Here is a 10,099-nt window from a genome sequence, read left to right on the forward strand (position 1 = left end):
GCGGAATTTCATTTATCACGGTAGGGTCTAGAACCGATTAACCGCGATAAACGAGGGTTCACTGTATTTGCTTTCTTCAAAGTACCTGCAATATCCTTCTCGAGGTTGTTATATCTCAGAATTACTGGTTCCTTAGTGTGTTCCAAGCACAAGTCTAAACCACTTAATTTTCATCATAACTGTGGGGTGGGCAATCATATTCCCATTGGACACACGACGTAAGCGAGACACTGAGAGGGACCTGCCAAAGCCCTTCAGTGGCAGAACCAGGTTGTACACTCGGGTAGGCTGACTTGAGACCCTGGCCTCTCTTTCGTTGTAGCCAAATGTTAGACATCAGAACCTTAGATTCCCACTGAAGACTTCAATTTTATTAGAGGAGTGAAGGACGGATTGGAAAACCCTAATAGAGCAGAGGTTTGGCTGAACTGTTTTCTATTGAGTAGTTTAAACGAACTTGCCTTCTTTCAGTTGAAAAGCTTTCAAGTTGTCATTCATACCAGGTTACAGCTCAAGGGCACCTCGATGGTTCCCGGGTTCTTGGGGCGATGCACCTCAGCACCCACAAGCAGCATCCAGCGCCCAGCTCCGAGGCCCCGCCCCGAGCTGCGCGCGCGCTTTTCCGGGACGGGAGGCGGGAGGACGGGAGGTGGGGCCCGGGAGGTGGCAAATCTCGCGGGAAGATGCGGTTGCCGTGGTAACCAGGTCGCGGTGGCGCAGGATGGCCGGACGAGGTGGTCGGGTCCGTTCAATCGTTCCATCCTAAACTTTTGTAGAGCCGCTAAGCCCCGGGCGTGCCCACGGGACGACAAATGCCTCTTAATTTCCAATCTGAACGTCTCTCTCTCTTTTCCAGAGACGGAGCATCCCAGGGACTCCGCGCCAGCCCCGCGTCCAGCCGTCCACTGCACCTGGACGGGACCTCCGCGCCCAAGAGGAAGAGTATCAGTAAGAAATGAGCCAGTTGAGCTTTCCGGGCCTCCTTTCACCTGAAAGAGGCCACATACGGACACGTTTTTGTCTGAGCGTGACTGGATCATTGAGGCGACACGCAGCCAGCATTCGCGCCCCGCCAGCTCGCTCCTCTGCCCTGCTTTTTTTTTTCTTCTGTCTCATGAATCGTTTTCCCATTTCTTAGACGATGCTTTTTTGAAAGTGGTAGACTATGAACAAATTTTCTTTTTTTCTTTTCTTTTTGAACAAATTTTCTTTTAAAAGTTATTTCCTTTGATGAGTTGTCAGTGGTTTTTTAAAAATCATTTTAATATGGGCTCATACAACTCATCACAATCGAGTTGTCAGTTTTGCAGTTTAGATGGGACCAAATCAATACAACACAAACGTGACAGATGGAGTTCAAAAATAAATGACTTTATGTTTTCTGGTGCAGCTGACTGTGAAGTATGCAGCAGAGACGTGAGTCATATTGAGCCTGCTCATGAAACCCCAGATTTACCTCCTCAATTTCAGCAACAGAGCCCGCATCAGCGCAGGTTTATCCCCAACCTTTGTCTCCAGTTAGGGGAAGACCTGTTTTTGGAGAAGCAAGGTTAGAATTTGAACTCTGCAGCTATGCTCATCCCAAAAGGAAGAATGGAACTGAATCCAACCCACTCAGTTAATTCTCCCCAAACGCCATAAATTAGCCACTCCCCCTAATGGATAAAGGGCCAAAGACCAGGAGTTACACTGTTTTGAGTTTCTTATCTCAGGGAAGGAAGAATTCATGGGGGGTAAAGAATAATAGTCATGTTACTTTTAGAGTAAAAACATAATGTGTATGTTTTAACATTTGCTGATTTGATCATTTGTTTGTTAAACTGTGTTTCTGCAACTTAATTTTAACTATTGCTAGAATCTTCAGTATATCCAAGCCATTAAATTATTTTATGCTTAAAAAAAAAAAATTATTTTATGCTTTTAGACGTTTGAATGCAGAATTGGAGGCAAAAACAGCTGACTTGGTTCGACAAGCTGAGGAAGTAATAGTAAGTAAATGTGCAATTATTAGTTTCATGTAAATGCTTGTTTTTAAAAACATATACACAAAAAGGAGCCCTACTGGCACAGTGAGTAAGCACTCCCCTACTAACCAAAAGAGCACCATTTTGAACTCACTGTGGAAGAAAGATATGGCAGTGTACTCCCGTTAAGATGGTGGTGGTGGTGTGTACCATGTGGTTGCTTTCAAGGTGTAGTGGCCTTTAGGACAAAGTAGAACTGCTCCACTAAGTTCCCTAGGCAGGAATCTTTCTAATATGTAGTCTGTTCATATGTAGTCACCTTTCAATTATGGTATCAGTATTAAATATTAAATATTCCTTGGGCTTCCAAAAGACCAGACAAATCTATCTTAGAAGAAGTGCAGCCAGGATGCTCCTTAGAAGCAAGGAGGGTGAGAGTTTTGTCTTGTGTGATTTGGTCATGGTAGCAGGAGTGACCAGTCCCTGAAAAAGGACATCATGCTTGGGAAAATAGAGGAAGACCTTCAACAAGAGTGACTGATGGAGTGGCTACCACAGTGGGCTCGAACTGGCAGTGACGGTGAGGGTGGGGCAGGACTGGGCAGTGCTTCGCTTCACTTGTATATAGGGTTGTTCTGAGTTGGAAACAATAGCAACAGTCTTTTCCAGTCTTTTCGTTTGTGCCAGGCGTGGACCTGAACCACTGACTTTTCAGCTAGCAATCAAACTCTTAACCATTGCAGAACCAAGACACTTTTACATAGAGATTAAAGCTTTGAAAATCCTAAGGGGAAGTTCTATTCTGTCTTATAATAAGGTCGATGCCAGTCAGAATAGACTTGGTGGCAACAAGTTAGTTTTTAGTTTATACATAACCAAAAAAATGCCCAAAGTAATAAATATTAAGCTCAATGAATGATCACAAACAGCTTGAATATATGTGTGTTTAAGTATGCATATATTTTCTAAAAAAGTTTTCTGTTTATATGCTCTGCTCCATTCATTGACTTAATCCAACATTAATATTTAATAAAGGAATCCTGGTGGTTGGAATCAATTTTATTGCACCTAACAACAACCATATTTAATAATTCTTCCAATTACTGGAAGATTAATATTTGAAAGTAACTCTAGAATTAACAGTAGTAACTTAGTAGGGGTAGAAATAAAGTGGTCTGCCGAAGAAAGTTGAATAAAAGCAATCATCACTAATACACAGATATTTAATGATGTTTAAGAACTAACACACAGTTTCTTAAGGTTTTTAAATTGAATATAACCCAGACTCTTAGGGTTGATTAGAATCATGTTTATAATCAGGAAAATGGAACAAGACTGTATCACTAGGAAAATGTATCAAAGCATGCTCTGTCTCAATCTGGGAACCAAATTGGGTAATCTTACTGTAAACATCGCCATTCTCATTATTAATTAATGGACTGTATTAGTACTAAGGAGCTCTGGTGACGTAGTGGGCTATGCATTGAACTGCTAACCACACGAGAGAGGGTTCCAACTCACCAGCTGCTCCACAGGAGAGAGCTGGCTCCCATCAAGATTCACAGTGTCAGAAATCCAAAGGAGCAGTTCTACTCTGTCCTCCTGGGTCACTGTGAATTGGATGACAATGCGTTTAGTTTCTTTCGTAGTAGTACTAGAGGAATAACATGGTTGTTTTAAAACTTTCCCCCTTCTTGAACTTAATTCAGTTAGAATTCCTGTCCCCAACACTAACAATTAAAAAAAACAGAGTGGTAGAGCAGGGGAGAAAAGCTAGGTAATATTTTATTTTAATGCCTTTTGGGTCTGTAATATTTGTTGGTTTAAGAATCAAAAGTTTAAAAAAAAATTAAAAATTTTCAGATGTAGCATTTCAAATATCTTTGCATAAATGAATACAGGTTTCCTATTGAACTTCTATTGAGATACTTTATGACAAATAAAGTATATTTATCTTATCTTTTGATTTTTGACAGCATCCAAAGAGCAGGAAATCCAACATTATAGTCGAACATAAGTTTCATTATGTATTATGCTTGAATGGATTAATATCAGAAAGGCATGTGAACATATCCTAGTTTTATGGCTTTTTCTGTATTATAAATTTCTTATCTCTCCGCATTTAACTAGAGAGATCAGCAAGAGGTACGAGCTCGACCTGCTTCACAAATTAAATCTTATGCAGAGAAGGATGATGACAATTTAAGGTAAGTAATTTAAATTCTCCAACACTATGTTTTCTTTTTCAAACATTGTTCTGAGATAGTCCACAAATGAATACAGCATTGAATGTGGCCATTTATCAAAGCCAAGAAATTTGGAAGATAGCTGATTGGAAGAGATATTTGTTTCTGCTCCAAAAAAAAAGGTGACCCCACAGAATGTGGGAATTATTGAACGGTATCCTTAGTGTCATACGCAAGGAAAACTTTGCTGAAGATAATTAAACAACAGTTGCAATAGTCCATCAACAAGGAACTACCAGAAATTCAGACTAAATTCAGAAAAAGGCATGGAACTAAAGATTTCATTGCGCATGTCAGATGGATCTTGGCTAAAAGCAAGTCTGTGCAAATGCATTCAGCTCTGTGGATCATAACAAATTATGGATAACCTTGCAAAGGACAGCATTCCAAAATACTTAATTGTACTCCTGTGGAACCTATACACAGACCAGAGGTGGTGGCTTTAATAGACCAGGGGTGGGAAACTTTTTCTGCTAAGGATCATTTGGATATTTAGAACATCATTTGCATGCCATAAAAAATGCTCAACTTAAAAATTAGCCTGACTTATTTGGTCAACTTCAACCTTTTCTTCATTTATCCTGATATTACCTATTGGTACAATTGTGAAGATTTGGGTCTCTTTTACAATGAGTTGTAATCCATACCGCAGTCTGACGCTGTCAAGCATTTTGTCTTGCTTAGATCCACAATCAATGCTCATGGTAGCAGTGGTCAAGAGATCAAAAGATGTGCTGCAGTAGGTAAATCCGCTGCACAAGACTGTGGGGGTTGAATGACCCTTTCACAGGGATATCCTAAGGCCATATTTCCGATGGTCTTAAGAACCGAGACACCGCTTCTCTATCCATCTCCAGGCAGGTCTTCCCACATGCAGATACGCCCACTTACGGGGTCACCACAACATGAGGAAATGTATTAAATAGTCGTGGCGTTAGGAAGGTTGAGAACCACTGCTTTGAAGAGCAAGGACGTTACTTTGAGGACTATAAGGCACCTGATCCAAGCCATGGTGTTCTTTATTTCCCCCTATGCATGTGAAAGTTGAACATTGAATACGGAAGACTGAAGAAGAATCCATGCATCTGAATTGTGGTGCTGGAGAAGAAGATTGCAAGTACTGTGGACCGTGAAAAGAACAAACAAACCTATCTTGGAAGAAGTAGATCCAGAGTGTTCCTTAGAGGCGTGAATGGCAAGACTTCATTTCATGTACTTTGGACATGTTCTCAAGAGAGACCAGTCCCTGGAGAAGGACATCATTGTTTGGTAAAGTGGAGGGCAGTGAAGAAGAGGAAGGCCCTCCACGAGATGAGTTGACATGGTGGCTGCATCAATGGCTCAGGCACAGGAACAGTTATGACAATGACCATGGACTGGTTCATTCTGTTGTGTATCGGGTCTCAAAGCTGACTAACAGACATCTAATAACAACATCAATAACATATTGGGTCACATTTAGTTAACTCAGCCCTAATGTGATGGCTAGAATTGCTTGTCTTTGGTGAGGCATGTAATGTGACCTGATATTAATGATTTCACAGGTCTTATATGGACACTCCCCACCCTGGAATAGAGCAAGGGAATACTGCAAGAGTTATATAGAGCAAGAGTTGTATCCTTTCAACATACTTATTCAGTCTTTATACCAAGCAAATAATCTGAGAAGCTGCACTATATAGAGAACCCACAATGTACAGATGACAACTTTGCTTTCTAAAAATAGTTCATGAAGCAGTTACTGATGAGGATCAAAGACTTTAAGCTTCAATATGGACTACATCTTAAAATAAAGAACTCAAAAACCCTCATAACCTGATCAATAAGCAACTTCATTGCTTAAGAAAAGATTGAACTTGCCAAGGATTTCATTTTACTTGGGTCCCAATTTATGTTCATGGAAGCAGTAGTCAAACCAAATGAGATACTGAATTGGGCAAGTCTGTTGCAAAAAAAAAGCCCCAAGCAAACAAAACCTCTTCAAAATAGTAAAGAGCAAAGATATGGTGAGGACTAAAGTATGCCTTGCTTTTTTCAGTTGTTTCATTTGCAAGTGAAAGCTGGACGGTGAATAGAGAAGGCTGCAAAAGAACGGATGCCTTAGAATTAATTGGCAAAGAATATTAGATATACCCTGGGCTTCCCGAGAGAAAACAAACCTGTCCTTGAGGAAGTATAGCCAGAATGCTCCTTAGAAATGAGGCTGACAGGCTAGTCTCACAGACTTTGTACAGTTATCAGTAGGGACCTTCTGTCCCTGGGAAAATACATCATGCATGGCAAAGTAGAAGGTCAGAGAAAAAGAGCCTACTAGCAAATGGTGTGACACAGTGGCTATCAAGCATAATACTGATTGTGAGGCTAGCACAGGACTGGACAGTGTTATATTATGTTATAAAAAAGGGTTATTCTGAGGCTGATGAGAGAACACCTAACAGCAAATATTAAATAAATTCACATGTGAATAGTTAAGTAGGTGGCATCTGATGGAAAATCATTCTGATTTTATCCCACCACTTGTTTTCCGTAATGTGATGGCTCGTGTGTTGCTCTGATGGTGGAAGCTTTGTAATTTTCATATACCAGCTGGACCACCCCAGGTGAACAAGTTTCAGCAAGGCATCTAGACTAAAAACAGGCTGCAAAGAAGTAGGCCGTCCACTTCTGAGCAATTAGTCACTGAAAACCTTCAAGACTAATAACTTGTTCATCACAAATGCCTTTTTTTCAACAACTTGAGAAGTTACTATACATGTGGACTTCCCCAGGTGGAATCCACAGAAATCAGACTGATTTCATCAGAAGAGACTATGGAGAAATTTGGTATCAGCATCCAAAATGAGGCCAGGGCTGACTGTGGAACAGACCATCAATCTCTCACATGTAAATTCCAGTTGAGGCGAAAGAAATATAAAACAAGTCCATGAAAGCCAAAATATGACCTTGAGGATCATGTAGTCTTCTAATCTGGTCTTTTAGGCAACAAGGTAGATGTACCATCCCCTTTATATGCACATCTTAAAAACAGCTTCAAGAGAGGATGCCTCTCCTCAGCTAGGGTCACTTTCTCAAGAGGGGAGAGGGGAAGACCATTCAGTTGCTGACATACAATGGTTTGCTAAGATCACCCCAAATCAACAGACACTCCTACAAGAGTAGTAAACCAGGGGGAAAAAGAGGAGCTGATATCAACGACTCAAGTAGAAAGAATATGTTTTGGAAATGGTGATGGCAACATATGTACAAGCGTGCTTGATACAATTGAATTATGGATTGTTAAAAGATCTGTAAGAGCCCCCCAATAAAATGATTCATTAAAAACAAAAACCTCAGGGTCAAAAAAAAAAAAAAAAAGAGTGCTACACCTCAGTGGAAAGTCAAGTCAACATGGGGGACGTGGAGCACGGATGTTCGGAGAAGGCAATCGCATTACTGTTGGTGGGTAAACCAGGAAAAGTAACTGCTCCTCAGGAGAACAACAACAAAAAAAAGCTTAATATTTATATAGAACCCAAGTGTAGAGTATACCCAGAACTAGGTTCCTAATTGGACACTTTTTTTTTCTGAGTTCAAGTTTAATACAACTACAAAAGATCAATGGTCTTATGCCCTGCTACTAATACATGATACATACACATCAGCTGCCCTGCCCAAAACAGCTCAGGGTCATTTTCACTGCGGTGTAAAGACGGCCCCTCCCCAGCCCCTACGAAAAAAAGCCTATCATAGCAAATACCATGTTCTCAGTAGAGTCTAAGGCCTTATGTTTGAAACATGAAGGATACAAAAGAGGTTTTGTTTGTTTTTCTCAAGGCTACTAATTCCAGTGCTCACTTCGGCTTGGCGAAATACTCTCTGCTCTTCTGGACGTCAGGCTTGATAGCATCACTGCCAGGCGTCCAACCAGCTGGACACACTTCTCCATGTTTCTCCGTGAACTGGAAGGCCTGAACCAGTCTTAGGGTCTCATCCACAGAGCGGCCAACAGGGAGGTCATTTACAGTGATCTGCCTAAGGATTCCTTTATCATCAATGCTGAAGAGGCCCCTAAACGAGATGCCTTCATCCACCTCTAAGACCCCATAGTCCTGAGCAATGGTGCGCTTTGGGTCTGATACCAAAGGAATGTTCATAGGCCCTAGGCCTCCTTCTTTCTTGGGTGTGTTGATCCAAGCCAGATGGCAGAAGTGAGAATCCACAGAAGCACCAATCACTTGGCAGTTGAGTTTCTTAAATTTTTCTGCCCTGTCACTGAAAGCAGTGATCTCCGTAGGGCACACGAAGGTGCAGTCAAGAGGGTAAAAAAAGAACACTATGTATTTCCTTTGTAGTCAGTCAGGCTGATATCTTTGAATTGACCATCAGGCATAACAGCTGTAGCTTTGAAGTTGGGGGCAGGGTGCCCAATTTTTGCAGTTCCTGAAGACATCTTGTTAACAGCGGGGGTGCGCAGGAACATGCACCACTCTGCAGCCAGGAAGAGAGCGTCCCTAATCGGACACTTTTGACCTAGTTTCTATCCAGACTTTGTTGATCCAGCCTATGTGCTACAGACAAAGGGATTTAGACTCTGCCATTTTAAGCCTCACAACATCCTTCTTAGTCTACACCAGAAGAATTTGATGTGGAAACCCCACCAAGTGAATTGGGCTATCCCTCAAGCTCACTGTGGCAGATGTATGTAACAGATATAACCCCTTGGACTTAAAGCTGAAATATATAAATCTGGTAGGCATAGTTCTGCCCTTGTGAATGAGAGTTATTGAAAGTTTTACCCTATCACTAACCCCCATTGTTTAAGAATTTAATCTGTATAAATCAACAATTCATGTATTGCTTTTCTCAACAGTGTTGTAAATTCTATACCATTGGCTAACTTAATGACACTGTCAATATAATTACCTTATGCCCCAGGGAATGACTTATAATGTTCTCTAACATAAAATGATAATAATGTCACTAAAATGAACCAGAGACATCTATAATCCTTAGATATATGAATGAGAATTACACTTAATTCTCACCCCAATCTAATGAAGCCTTATGACATGACTCTGATTCTTGCCCTCATGAAGAGATCTCTGAAGATATGGGTGCTATACCAAAGTGTGGTGAAGAAGCCAGGTGGTGCCCCACTCTCAGAAAGAATAGTGTCTGGGGTCTTAAAGACTTGTCTTCAAACAAGCAGCCATCTAAGTCAGGTGTCTACTAAGTCCACATGGAGAAACAGCACCAGCTTTTAGGAGCCAAGGATTATCAATCATGAAACCCTAACTGGAAGGAGGAAATAGTATCAGAGCTTAAATTGTGAACACCCAGTTTGCAGAAGGCGATGATTGACAGTGGAAGCCCAAAATCTGTGACAAGGTCCCCATGGATGAAGTCTCCACTGAATACCTTCTGACCATAGTTGAAGGATGTGAATATCCTGGCTTTCAAAGTCAATTATGGCGGATGTAGTTGGGTTAAAATATAATACCCTATCATTTGATCTCCCTTTGATCCATTTTAGAGTTGTTCCGGTTTACAATATTTTCTGCTTTTTCTTTGAGTTTTTTTATGTTTTGTGTCGTCGTTGTTGGTTTCCTATTTGTTTGTATGATTCTGTATGATTGTTTTATTTTCTGTATAAGAGACCCAGGATAAGGTAGCGCTATAGAGACAGTAACTGGATAGGGGCAGGGCAAAGGAGGATACGGGGAAATGGGGAGCTAACAACAATGAGTATAAGAAAATGTTCTGAAATTGATTGTGGTGGTAATTGCACAAATGTTCTTAAGATGATTAAATGATTAAATTGTATGATATGTGAGGTATATGCCAGTAAAACCATTTTAAAAATAGGACCTTCAGGATATCCCACCTGAATTTTCAGAATAATTCCTATCT

At 40.8% G+C, this 10,099-nt stretch overlaps 1 pseudogene; it reads right to left on the minus strand.

Moving 5' to 3' along the window:
• Positions 1-8,040: 8,040 nt before the first annotated feature.
• LOC105979208 lies at positions 8,041-8,639 on the minus strand (annotated as a pseudogene).
• Positions 8,640-10,099: the final 1,460 nt, after the last annotated feature.

This window comes from Echinops telfairi, unplaced genomic scaffold, assembly GCF_000313985.2.
Source record: "Echinops telfairi isolate 266 unplaced genomic scaffold, ASM31398v2 ScPeMD7_8;HRSCAF=38, whole genome shotgun sequence".
NCBI classification, from domain to species: Eukaryota; Metazoa; Chordata; class Mammalia; order Afrosoricida; family Tenrecidae; genus Echinops; species Echinops telfairi.